This window comes from Dermacentor variabilis, chromosome 8 (genome assembly GCF_050947875.1).
Source record: "Dermacentor variabilis isolate Ectoservices chromosome 8, ASM5094787v1, whole genome shotgun sequence".
Taxonomy (NCBI): Eukaryota; Metazoa; Arthropoda; class Arachnida; order Ixodida; family Ixodidae; genus Dermacentor; species Dermacentor variabilis.
The window spans coordinates 98459937-98473553 of record NC_134575.1 but is presented as its reverse complement, the minus strand read 5'-3'; the positions used below and the strand labels follow the sequence as shown (position 1 = coordinate 98473553).

General features: G+C 53.6%; 1 protein-coding gene and 1 long non-coding RNA gene across 3 annotated transcripts in view; one reads left to right on the top strand and one right to left on the bottom strand.

The window, feature by feature from the left end:
- Positions 1-9143, bottom strand: part of LOC142590447 (uncharacterized) — a 42012-nt gene extending 32869 nt beyond the window's left edge. The window contains exon 1 of the long non-coding RNA XR_012830147.1: positions 8777-9143. This is a non-coding gene — a long non-coding RNA (uncharacterized LOC142590447). The remainder of the gene's footprint in view (positions 1-8776) is intronic.
- Positions 1-13617, top strand: part of LOC142590434 (uncharacterized) — a 393201-nt gene that overhangs the window by 68377 nt on the left and 311207 nt on the right. The gene's annotated exons all lie outside the window — the stretch shown is intronic.

Here is a 13617-nt window from a genome sequence, read left to right as displayed (position 1 = left end):
CACAATTGGAAGTTCATGAGCGCCCTCAAAAGACAGTGACCATGAGACACAACTCTTACACTGGGCCTCCCCGCGCTCCATCAACTCCTGCAATACCGCCGGAAATAAACCGCTTTTCGACCACAGCAAACATGCCTTTGCTAATTTCGTCAAAATGGCTAACAGCGAAGCGCTAGAACACGCGAATGTGAGTCACGCCAAAATTACAGGTGAGTCTGTCCTCGCCTCACTCTCAGCAAATGAAGGTGCACGTGTTCATAGACAAATCCATGAAACTATCACTGTCGGGGCACCAGAGCAGAGCCAGAATAAGCTGCTAGAAACGCGGCCAAAACCACAAATTCATCCTGATTACGAAGCCATCTTCTCTGCACACCTGGCACAAATAGAACATAACATCGTGTCAAGGGTACAAACGATGATAGAACGAGCTATCGAAACATGCGTTCGCACCATCATGCAGCGCCCAATGCACCATGGAACGCTCTCCTTCGGAGGTCTTACCACGGCCGCATGAGTTAATATGGTGCCTTTGCTGTCTGTACAGATAGCTCCGACGCAGATGGCTCACACACAACATGGCTCAGCTGATCACTCAAGTTAATGTTTTCGGTCACGGTCGGGATGTGGCGGAAGCCGTCCCAACAGTGATTCAGTGGAACTGCCGCTCCTTCAAAAAGAAAAAAAGCAGACATGACTTTATGTTAGGGCCTGTCGCATAACAGTCTCAGACCCGCCGTCGTGGCATTGCAGGAGGTGAACTGCTTTATGCCACGCTTACCATACTTCGAGGGCTATCGCTTCCCCGAAGACACCGACACACCTGTGTGCAAAGCTGTGTATCTGGATCGAAGACTCACCCACACAAAGCTCGACACTGAGCCTTGGTGCTCGAATATTGCTAATGTTACTGGATGCTCCATTCAACTTACGCCCGAAAGAATAATAGTTGTTTTTTTCTGTGTACATACGCCCAGAAAACGCACGAAGGAAGACTAAGGGCACCTCGGTAGACTTTAGCTACATACATTTTCGGAAGATGTATCCCAAGGATACAATTCTAATCTGTCAAGACTTCAATGCTCAACACGTAGCCTGGAACTATAATAAGTGCAGACCACGTGGTCGTCGTAACATGGAAGAGTTTGACCATTATGGACTATCGCTCTTTATGGGGCTCTTGCATTGCCCAGGGGGCGCTGCTAGAAAGGTGCTAAAAAGCGCCCTCTGTCCTAAAATGGGTCGTACCAAGCTCGGTCGTCTGCTTCGGAAAGCACGTTTACAATATGGACCCGCCACTTTCGGTTGTGTTGTAGCACGGCCTGCTGCGTATATCGGGCGCCGAAGATTTTTTCAGGGGTGGCACGCTGCGTAAAGGCAAGAAATTATGCAGCGCCGAATACGTGTACGCCATTCAAGAATTAGGCGGCGAAGTTTTAGCACGGTGTCAATCGCAAGTGAAGCGAGTCGCGTACGTCGTGGAACTGCAGAAGGTTGGCACGCTAGCTGCTAGATTCATGCGCACAAACGCGAGGAAATGCGTGCTATAAATGAATCCACAGCAGCAATAAGCAGACATCATGTGTACGGAACTGCTCGAGCACACGACGGTACGCGCCGCGGTGTACGAACTGCTCGAGCGCACGATCGTACGCGCCGCGACGGCAGCGGTCTTTCGACATGCCGCCAAACGGCGGGCCTCCTGCAATCTTTGTTGACTGCATGCCGCTAAACTGATGCAATGGATGTGAGCTCGCACGTGCGTGGGAATCGCGCTGTAGCGCGAGCTTGTGCGTTGCTCGCTTGATGTAGCTTTTAATGACAGCGCTCGAACATCGATGTGCTGCAATCAATACTGCCTTGCTGCGCTGCTTCAACGTGCTGGCTTGAGATTAAGGATTAGCGCATTTAACTCTCTTAACCTGTGCTGCTCGTAGTGGAGTAGTGAATTGTCATCGAATGAGCCCGACCATTCGTGCTCATTTGCGCACACTTCACCACTTCGCATCGGTCGAATTGTTAATTGTCGCTGTGGCAGGGTCTCGAATCGTGAATTACCAGCCATGCCTGCTGCTATGTCGGTCTGCTGTCGGGACTGTAGGTGCAAAAGAGCGAAATTTCGAACGCAGATAATCAAGCAAGCTTCAAGACAGGCGAAGCAGTCAGCATGGCACGAAGTTTCGCTTACTCGGCACGACGAACTGCAGCTATGCAGCGCGCCCGACGCTCCACTTCGCGAGGCCTTGAAGGAAAACGGTAGAATCTGATGTTGGGATTCAGGCCTTCTTGTTCATGGCAGCCCACGACGCAGAAGTAATGACGGTGACGCCTTTTCGAGGCTGGGCTAGGTCTCTCCGGATCGGCATCACCGATTCCTTCTGCTCCCAGCATTACGTCCCACGGCACACGGAGAGTCCGTTTTCGTTAAACTATAGGCTGCGGCGAGCTCGCAGCGTGGTCGGCGTGGTCTGTGAGAAGTGACGAGCCTTTTCGCACTCGCAAGAGGGCATAAAAAAGTGCAAATCGACGCAAAACTCGGCCTAGAAACGTGCTTCGCCACAGCCAGGGCTCAATACGACCCAAGCTGGTACGACCCAGATGTCGTTTCCCGCACCACCACCAGGCGCCGCTACTATACCTCAAACTCCAGCGCAAGACGCCCATTCTGCCGCAATGCCATACAAGGCTTGGACAGGACACAAGGCAAGCAGACATGACGCCAGACTTAACATGGTCCTCGAGACCCAGAACCTGCCAATGGAAACTTCTAGAGGACTCTCTTGGCAGTGATCATCTTCCAATTGCTATCACAGTGAGAACAAATGGTCCCTCGTGCCACCCACCGTCATACAAACGGGATTGTACGATTACGCACCGGGACAAATATCGGATGCTGCTAGAAGAAAACGGTCCAGTTAACAATCTTGACTTTTAACGCAAGCTATGACGCGTGCCAAGCGCACAGCAACTAAAACACTTCGGATTTCTCCGGACCAACCTAATTCGGATGGGCACCTCCTGCATCTGTGGAACCACAGGCCCAGACTTTGTCTTCTTATCGAGCGAAGGGGCACCCCCGGACACTACGAACTATGCTATTTACAAGAGGAAATCGAGAAGTATACAGGAGAGCTAGCTTCCGAGCATTGGAAGCAGGTGTGCGAGCAACTCAACGGATCGACTAATTCAAGCAGGGCGTGGGCTATATTGAGATGTCTTCTTGGGCAACGTAAAACGTCAGACGCCGTAGCCCGTGTTGCCTTGAAAGAAGGCATCACCAATGCCGAACTCGCAGAGAAAGCGGCAGATATATTTTTTCCCCAGTCAAATAGTACCATAAATAGAACCTATGCGAGGGACGATGACCAAGACGGACACGATGATCTAAACCAGCCCTTCACGGCCCGCGAGTTCGAAGACTCCGTACGCAAAATTAACAAGCGTGGCACACCAGGGGTTGATTGAATCGTTGCAGCACAATCGAAGGTTGCAAAATTACTCTTCTGGCGGAGTTTAACCGTATAGACGACCGCACGCCAAGTTTCATCCTAGACGCCAGCGCTCGTTTCTCCCCTGGCGGAGCGATTTCATCTCCAACGGGTGTAAGTTTCCGTCGCCGCTTCCCTTCGCGGTCGCGCCCGCGTTCAGTTCGCGCTGCGCGCGAAACGTCTCTTGTTTGCGACGGCGCCTTTCGAATAACCGGAAATTATTATTGTGTTGTTAACTGTCACGACAGCAATGTAAACATGATATGGTTGATGCCACCAGTGAAATTCTGCCGATTCACAAGAAAATGGTACGAAAGAAGCAGGCGACAGACATGGATTACTGCCGTGCGCTGAGCGAAGTAAACAACTGGCAAATGAAGCGAGCTCGTTCATTGATCACTCCTGAGTGTATGACAGTTTCTATATGTAACTCACGTGAATTTAATAATTACTCGGTACATAATCCTTTTATTGATATAAAAACTTTAAGTTCAACGAGCGCTTGTCCTGTCTTCTTTCTCGTGTTTCGTTTGTGTGTGCGCTGCCCAAGAATGGAAACCACGTCTGTTGTATGCGCTAGCAGTGGCCGAAGTTCACGCGTGCCGAGAAATTGAATATGTGCATGATGCATTGAACATGACCGGAGTTCGTTCCCGCTTCACCACTGCACCGATCGATCGGGTTACTGGACAATACACACCCGCGTCTTGGTCGCGCCGGCATTGCTGAAGCAGGAATGATTAATAATACTGTCAACTTCCGTCTCTTGAGTACTGTTAAAAAATGGCCAAGCTGTCTACATTGCTGCCTCTATTCCATATTGTAGGAGACGTACTAGTTAAAGTTGTGTGCGCATGTCGTACTTGTGCTATGCAGCGATATATCTTGTTTATTTCCGCACAGTGTCGATAGAAGTCCGTTGTCGCCATCAGATACAACACGGATTTGTAGCAAACATAATGTGAGAAACTGCAAAAATGACTTTAGCTTGTAGGTGCCGTATGTATGTGCCGCATCGTATGTGCTGACGATTTTTCCGGCGGCACATACGATGTTTCCAATTACCTGCTCAGCGTCACTTACATGGTTAAGCAGACGCTGCCCTTTCGCCGCATTGCAGCCATAAAAATAATCGTCAAGCGTACCGACCTTAATTCTTAAAGGCAAATATAGCGTGTGCAGTTTGTTTCACACTAAGGGGAAAACTCAGAACGTATTGCATCGCGATACGGCAAGCAATGGAGTCGTGCGGCGGCAGCAGCTCGAGCAGGCGCACACGCTTGAGGGGCGGTGTCGTGATCTGCGTCGTCTGCTACGGCGGCGCGCGCTGGCCGCATTTTCGGGAAGCGTGGTACTGTCAGGGGCAGTGCACCGATTTCATCGGTAGTGCGAGAACTGAGCTGATATTCTTTACTAAACGTTGTGCGTCGCCAAACTCTGATCCTTCATTGGCGATAATGGAGTTCCACAAACTTCTTTTGACAGCATGGTTCATTTGTTCTTTCGAAAGGCCGGAGTACTGAGCGTGTGCACGTATATTTCTTCACTGTGTGTGTGCTACCGTAATGAGCAGCGACAAAACGCACCAAGATGTGCGCGCAACGTGCTCAGTCTTTGTTTGGCTCGAAAGGAAAACGGCACTCAACAATGGGAGTCGAACACGATGAAACAAACGGATACGATTAAATGAAAGTTTTAGGTTCAGACAATGAGCTGGAAGTGATTTTTCTCGACAACCATTCGCTACACCAGACAGACCCTGCCCGCCGCTGGGGAATTGGACACGTCACGCTCGGAACTTCAGTTAGTATCTCGTCATGTCCCCAGCGGCAGCGATGACAGCGCTCATCCTGGAAGGCAGTGAAGTGTAGAATGATTTGATCAGGGATGTGTTCATTCGCAGCACGTCTCAGTCACTGACGATGGTGGATCGAAGCCTATCCTCGGGCGACTGATAGAGGGGATGTTGCGCCAACGATACTTTCAACGAGCCCCAGACATTTTAAATGATGTTGGCGCCCGGGGATTGAGGCGGCCGCTCCAAGAGAGTGACTGCGCGCTCTTCTAGCAGTTCTTGCACAGCACGAGCTGTGTGGATCGGCGTCATATCGCATTAGAATATATAGTCGCCTTCCAGAAACGGGCCGTCAAGAATGTATGGAATCAGTACGTCGTCTATGACTGCCCTGCAGCGATGAACTTACATTCGCGGCGTATCAGTGGGCGTCGCGCAACGCTTAGCAAAGAATACCGGCTCATTTCACGCAGTAACGATGTGATCGGCGCCCTGCACCTGACAGTAGAACGTTTCCCGACAATGCGGCCAGCGCGCGCCGCCGTAGCAGACGGCGCCGTTCAAGATCCCGCCCCTCGAGCACCTGCGCGAGCTGCTGCCGCTGCCTGACTCAAGCGTTCGCCGCATCGCGATGCAATGCGCTTCGAGTTTTCCCCTAAATGTGAAACAGACTGTACACCGCCTTTCGAAGGAAATGTCCACGCGCACACACGTAGGCACACACCGCGCGTGGCACGAAACGTGCCCAAACACGCGCAGTGCAGGAGGAAATCAAGGCGGCGCGAACGAGAGATGGGAGAGGGGTACCACCCGCTAATAGAATTTTGCTTCGCATGCGGCGCTCTCAACGCCGGCGCAGCAGCGCCGCTCTCGGTGCCGTTCTTGTCTATATGGAAAGAAGGAACTCTCCCACTAGAATGGCGCCACTTTATTGTCAAGCCTATTCCGAAAGCGAACAAACCACCGAACTGCCTGGGAAACTTAAGAGCAGTTTCGCTTATGTCATGTCTGTGCAAACTTTTGGAGAGCATAGTGAACGCAAGGTTAATATCGTGGTTGGAGGTAAATTGTCTTCTGCTTCACACTCCATACGAATTCCGGCCTGGTCTTTCTACTCGAGATATTATGCTCCGCCTAAAAGAGGACGTGCTCTATGTCTCGTCCTCGTGTCCTCGCATAGTTGTGGGGGTGGACATCAGGAAAGCTTTTGATAGCCTTCCCCATGCCTTTATCGTGCAGGCGATACAAGAAATGGGTATCAAAGACAACATGCACAACTTTATTGCTGCGTTCCTGCAAGACAGAATGTTTCAAGTTTGAGTACGCAGCGACCTCAGCTCCTATCATCATAACGGGGTTGGAGTCCCACAGGGAGCCCTAATCTCCCCAACATTATTTAACATCTTCTTAGCAGCTCTTCCTGCAAAACTAGAGAATCACAAGCATTGAGCATGCTATCTACGCAGACGATGTGACGCTGTGGACTACGCGACGTTCCCTAAGAGAACAAGAGGAGGCCCTGCAGACGGCGTGGAATACCATCGAGAGCTTCACGAGGGAGATAGGGTTTACGCTAGCACCGGAGAAGACCGAGTTTGTCGCTATCTACGGTGGGAAAAGGTCAAAGTGGAAGGACGAGGAGAAAGCCAGCGCCCATCTCTCGATCGGACAGACACCCATTCTCAGGAAGCGGGTCATCCGCTTACTCGGAATGTTTTTAGACGAGCAGTGTATATATCCATAACGTGATACAATCAAACAGTAAAGGTCACCAAGGAGGTCACTCAAATCCTCCGCAGGATTTCCGAGCTTGCAAGGGGCATTAAAGAAAAAGAAATGAGACACTTTGTGCAGGCTTTCCTGCATTCTCGCATCCTGTCTGGCGCCCCTTTTCACCCCATCACTCGAATACAGCTACATACTCTGGAACGCCTCAACAACGAGGCAAGGAGAGTAATGACAGGATTGTCAAAGTACACGCCACTCCCTGCACTCAAGAGCTGCAGCGCTTTCGGTGACATTGCTGATGTTATTTCAATGCACGAGCATACTCATGTGACACGCCTCAAGTCCACAAACGCAGGAAGGGCCACATTGGTTAAAATTGGGCATGGCATTAACCTTCCGGCGCTTTCACGGGTATGTCCCCCTTGGAAGGAAGTACCGATTGTGGATCCTAAGCCACTGCCGAAGAACATGGGACAAGATCAATTGGCAAGAAGACAGGCCCACGCCAAACGCCACAAGAAATATACGCACCAACTACGTGAGGGGGGCAACGACAATTCTGGCACTTGCCATATAGTCTATGTGGATGCTTTTATCGGAGGATCAGAGGAGGAGCCAATCTTCACTATGGCGTGGACAAATATGAAAGCAACCAAGCGGGGCAGTAAACTCCACCTCACAAGACATGTCGTTCACAGCTCTACGGCAGAACTGTATGCCATCCTAGATTTTGCCAAGCATGCTGAACACACTGCCAACAAATTTCCAAGAGAGGCTAAGCACCACTACAGAGTGTTTACGGACTCTCAAAATGCCTTTAGAGCTTGCCAGGGCACTCGTACAACCACTGATGTGCTCCACAACTCCGCCTCCACGTTCGTCGTCTGCGTGACTAATAGCGTCCTCGATCACCTGCACCAGTGCGCACCGGGGCGCCTTGGTGCGCACTTTCATCCTCGATCAACCGCACCGGTGCGCACCGACCATCCTCGATCACCGGAAGCGCACCCTGATGGAGCGGTTTTCCGTTGCCCCGTCTCGCACCGAGAAAATCGGCGGTGCGCCGGGGTGCAATCCCAGCAAGCACTGCGGGACGCGAGACGCGCGCGCGCACAGCCGACTGCAGAACCGCAGACGCCAGACGCTCTGGCCCGATAGCTTGCTGCAGTTGCAACAGAGTTGGCGGAGTTAGCTAGTGAAGATGTCGGCAATGAGAAAGGAAGCGCTAGTAGTTGCCGCAATCGATGAGCTTTCTTCAAGTTTGTCTGACTGTGGTGAAGAGCGACCGAAAGTGGACAGGTTCGTTGAACGGGTAGTCAGGAACGGGTCGTCAGGATTAATTATAATATCCATTGGTGTTTGCTTGCAACCAGGTATGTCGGAACACGCCGTTTGACAAGGTTCGAGCGATTGCCGCGGATGCTCAGCACCTGCAAACAATAAAATGTGCGCGCGCGCGTGTTCGCGCACGTTTTGCGCGCCAGGGGTTAAGTGGCGTTGTATGCAAGCACCCTGCACAGGGTGCAGTTTTGTCCTCGATGTTGACCCTCCGCAGTGCGCCACCACCGCGGTGCAAAGCGCACCTTTGTGGTTTCAGGGCAATCCCGGGGCAAGGTGATCGAGGACGCTATAAGGTCATGATTTTCAGTTACACTGGATCCCGGAGCCCACGCGTATACCAGGAAATGAACGGACTCATCGACTAGCGCACGCCACGTTACTATCCGCACTGTCAAACCGCCCGAACAATCACTGAACAACGTACCTGAACACGCGGAAATACACAGTCAGTGGTACAATCCCATGGAAGCAATAGCTGAAGCCAAGCACTATTGGCACGCGCGAGGAAAGCAGAGACGAGGCGTGGGGCTTGGAGTCTCGGTGCCAACTGATCTTTATTCTTTGTGCGCCGGCCCTCTCTCGGCGGCCGGCTGGCTACGGTCGACTGCGGTCGGCTCTGTTCCGCGCTGGCAGCATCGCGGCTTATCCGCGGCATTTTTGTGTTCACTACAGCACTCCCCCCCTAGTGAGAACACGAACGGAATCAACACGACAAAACACTCGTGTGATTAGAGGTTAAGGCGATTTGGCGCATTTAGACGTCTGCCACTGCGCGTGTGGTAGGTGCGAGTATCAGGCGTGGCTGCGTTTTCCGCCCTGGTGGAGGTGGGTGTCATGGACTGCGTTTCCATGTACGCAGGTTTAAGTCTGTCCAACGAGACAATTTCCCGCCGCCCCCGCATTTCGATAGTGAACGTCTTCTGCCCACGACGGAGAACCTTGAACGGCCCATCGTACGGTGCTTGTAGTGGTCGTCGTACAGCGTCGTTCCGCAGAAAGACGTGACTACATGACTCAAGCTCGTTGCTGCTCTCTGTGGGCTGTCGCGGAGGTGTAGCTCGAAGCTTGTTCATGATGTCACGGAGGCGACATGCGTAGTCGCTGGCGGAAATGCGAGCTTGCTGTTGGCCAGATGCAAAGAAATCACCGGGCAGACGTAGCGTCGTGCCGTAGACAAGTTCCGCAGCGCTGCAGCCGATATCTGCCTTGCACGCTGTGCGTATGCCCAAGAGCACGATAGGCAATGCTTCCACCCAAGAGTCATGTTCACTTGCCATAAGTGCTGCTTTCAGCTGCCGGTGAAACCTCTCGACCATTCCATTGCTCATCGGGTGGTAGGCCGTAGTCCTGATGCGTGAGGCGCCGATGAGTTTCGTCAGACTGGCGAACAACGCAGACTCAAATTGGCTTCCTCTGTCCGTTGTAATGGAGGAAGGTGCACCAAAACGACATAGCCAGTGGATGACAAAAGCGCAAGCAACAGTTTCGGCTGTCATGTCGGGAATCGGGATAGCTTCTGCCCACCGCGTGAAACGGTCGACCAAAGTGAGCAAGTACGTTTGGCCCTGGCAAGGTGTCAATGGTCCGACTATGTCCATGTGGATGTGGTCGAATCGAGCATCTGGCCCTGGAAATGTCTCGAACGGTGTCACCGTGTGACGCTGAACCTTGGACCATTGACACCTAAGACACTCGCGAGTCCACTGTCAGGAATCGCGGTTGATGCCAGGCCATACGAAACGTGCCGTGAGCAGCTTCATCGTCGCGTTGAGCGGCCGCCACTTTTGCGAGGTCTGTTCCCGTGTGAGTGATGGCATTTACTGGGCTGCGCGACAGAGCATCGGCGACGACGTTGTCTACTCCTTTTATGTGGCGAATGTCCGTGGTGAATTCCGATATGTAGGACATCTGCCGCAGTTCACGGGCTGTGTGCGTGCCGCCATCAGATTTGAGGGAGCGTAAGGCGTAGGTGAGAGGCTTGTGATCAGTCATTACAAAGAATTCCGTCCCTTCTAAGTAATGAGGAAAGTGCTGGATTGCTGCGTAGACGGCCAACAGCTCGCGTCCGAAAGTGCTGTAACGCTGCTCGGTGGCTGTCAATTTCCGAGAAAAGAAAGCGATCGGTTGCCATACTCCTTTGTTGAGTTGTTGAAGGACAGCACCCACAGCTGCGTCCGAGGCGTCGACCATGACGCACTGTGGGACTCCCGGTTGCGGGTAGGCGAGAAGTGTGGCGTCGGCGAGGTGTCTCTTGATCTCTTGAAAAGCCGCTTCGGCGTCGTCCGTCCACAGCAGCTCCCTAGCAGCACCTTCGTGTGTCGACAGCAGGAGGTGGAGAGGGTGTAGAACGGCCGCGCACCGAGGTACGAAACGTCGGTAATAATTTACAAGGCCAAGGAACTCGCGAAGCTGGCGCTTAGTGGTGGGTCGTGTAAACTTCTCGACAGCTTTAACCTTGTCTGGATGAGGTTGAATGCCAGAGCTTGAAACAGCATGGCCAAGAAAAGTCAGCTTCTCGGCACCCAGCTCGCACTTGTCCGTGTTCACCAGGATGCCATGCTCCGCCAGGCGCTGAAACACGGATCGCAGATGCGCCTCATGCTCGTCCGGTGAAGTGCTTGCGATGAGTAGGTCGTCGAGGTATGCATGGCAGAAGTCGAGGCCATGCAAAACGCCGTTGATAAAACGCTGGAATGTCTGTCCGGAGTTTCGCAGGCCGAACGGCATGCGTAGGAACTCGAACAGGCCGAAGGTCGTGGTTATCGCCGTCTTCGATACATCCTCTGGAGCCACGGGGATCTGATGGTATGCCGGCACGAGGTCGACCTTGGAGAAAATCGCCGCACCAGGTAGGCTGGACGTGACATCATGAATGTGAGGTACCGGATAGCGGTCGGGCACGGTTGCTTGATTGAGGGCTCGATAGTCGCCGCAGGGTCGCCAGTCTCCTGGTGTAGACTTCGGCACCATGTGCAGTGGAGACGCCCACGGACTAGCGGACGGGCGGAACCACAGCTCGAGTGTGGTCGACCACAGCTCGACCACAGCTCGAGCATGTGGTCGAATTCCTGTCGAGCTGCTTGCAGCTTTTGCGGGGACAGGCGACGTGGGCGTGCGTAAACTGGTGGGCCTGTGGTGACAATGTGGTGGCATACATTGTGTTTGACGGCCGCGCTGGCCTGTGGTGGCCGCGTCAGTTCGGGGAAATCACCGAGGATGCCGGTGAATCGTGTAGCGCCAGGCGGTGCTACGAACGTGGGGCTGAGGGGTGGATGCCTGGATGGCTTCCCGCGCACTTCTGCTTGTGACATGGGGTCCTGTAAACGCCGGTTGCGGACATAGACAAGCAGCCCGAAGTTGCGCAGAAAGTTCGCTCCCAGGATGGCAAATTTTACGTCAGCCACGACGAAAATCCACCGAAACGTCCTCTTGAGGCCCAGATCCAGCGAGAGGGAGCGTTGCCCGTACGTCGATATCATCGTATTGTTGACAGCTTGCAACGGTGCTGCGCACGGTCGTTTGCGGTCGGCTGGCGACGCCGGCACGACACTAACTTCCGCCCCTGTGTCGACTAGGAAACGAGCACCTCTTTCCCGATCGGTCAGGAAGAAAACCGATGGGCGACTGTCCGGCGGGGCGGGGGCACTGGTCACCCTCAGTGCTGGCCCGGGGCGTTTGCCGAATTTTCACAGGGCGACACACAGTTCCGTGCAGCGTTGTCGAATTCGCGGTGGTACCAGCACACCCTACGTTGTTGTGGTTGTGATGCGGTACGCTGTCGTGGTCGCTGGCTTCCGCTCGAGTGCAGCGCTGCGACGGTGCCTGCGAGGCGAGAAATTTCCTCTCGCATCTCTTGCAAGGAATTGGCGGATGGTGCGTCTGCGTGCACCGACGCGACTGTGGGCACGGCGACAGCCATGAGTTAGTCGGCGAGCTCGGCCATCTTGGCAAGGTCTGTCTCGCCCGACGCCGTGAGGCCTATCCGTACACTTGTGGGAAGCCTTTGCAGGAACAGTTCCCGCACTAAACGACCGTCGCTTGCTCTCGCGTCGCCGGCCAGTTGCATGTGGCGTAGCAACTGGCTGGGTCGGCGGTCGCCAAGTTCGGCCTCCCGCAGTAGCTGTTGGAGACGCTCGGGCTCTGTCGGTGTGACACGGCGAATCAATGTCTCTTTTAGCGTCTGGTAGGCGTTCTCTGCGGGTGGCGTTAGCAGTAGGTCCCGCACCTCGCTGGCCGTCGCAGGCGGGAGGTTGCCCACCACGTGGTGGTATTTGGTGCTGTCAGCAGTGATGCGGCGTGCAGCGAACTGCGACTCAACTTGCACGAACCAAAGTTCCGGGTCGCCAGTCCAAAACGGAGGTAGGTTGACATCAAGTACGGCTACCGTGGGGCTGTCGGCGTCGCCTGGCTGGTTCATGGCGATCACGTCCGGGTCACCAATTATTGGCACGCGCGAGGAAAGCAGAGACGAGGCGTGGGGCTTGAGTCTCGGTGCCAACTGATCTTTATTCTTTGTGCGCCGGCCCTCATGGGCCCTCTCTCGGCGGCCGGCTGGCTACGGTCGACTGCAGTCGGCTCTGTTCCGCGCTGGCAGCACCGCGGCTTATCCGCGGCATTTTTGTGTTCACTACAGCACCACCGGCGCAGCTATCCCTTCCCTAAGTCCAATCCCATGGACATTCCTCCCCTTCCCAGGCTGTTACTCTTCGGCAGCAGGTTCTGCTCCGGCAGGTACAGACTGCCACCCTTCTTACTCCCTTTCTCGTGCAGCGTTTTCGCAGAACGGAAGACCCTCGTAGCCTGGAATGTTCGCGTGCGGGTAGCTGCAGCCCCTGCAACACGAGGGCAGACCTCGAACACTTAATCTGGGACTGCCTACTCTATTCTGGCCCCAGGCAAAGGGCCCTTGCTTCGCTCTCAACGGAATGGCGACCAACCTCCCTACAGACCTGGGCTCTACCGAGTCACTGCAGTGCTGCGACCGGCAACAAGCTCTGGCGGTCGCTGTATGAATTCCTGGATGATCCTGAGGATGATCACAAGGACCAGGCTTCTTCATCTCGAGCGTACCAGCGAAAGCATCAGACCGCATGATGTAGATGATTAACCATTTGAGGGTCAATGACATAAATATACGGCGCCGCGAACGATCTCCAAAATGGTCGATGCCATATATTTGTGGTGCCGTCTGTATACTTAAAAAGCGCACCAATTTTCTTACTTTTTATTTTCTGTCATGTGCTGCCATTATGTGGAAATACAGGG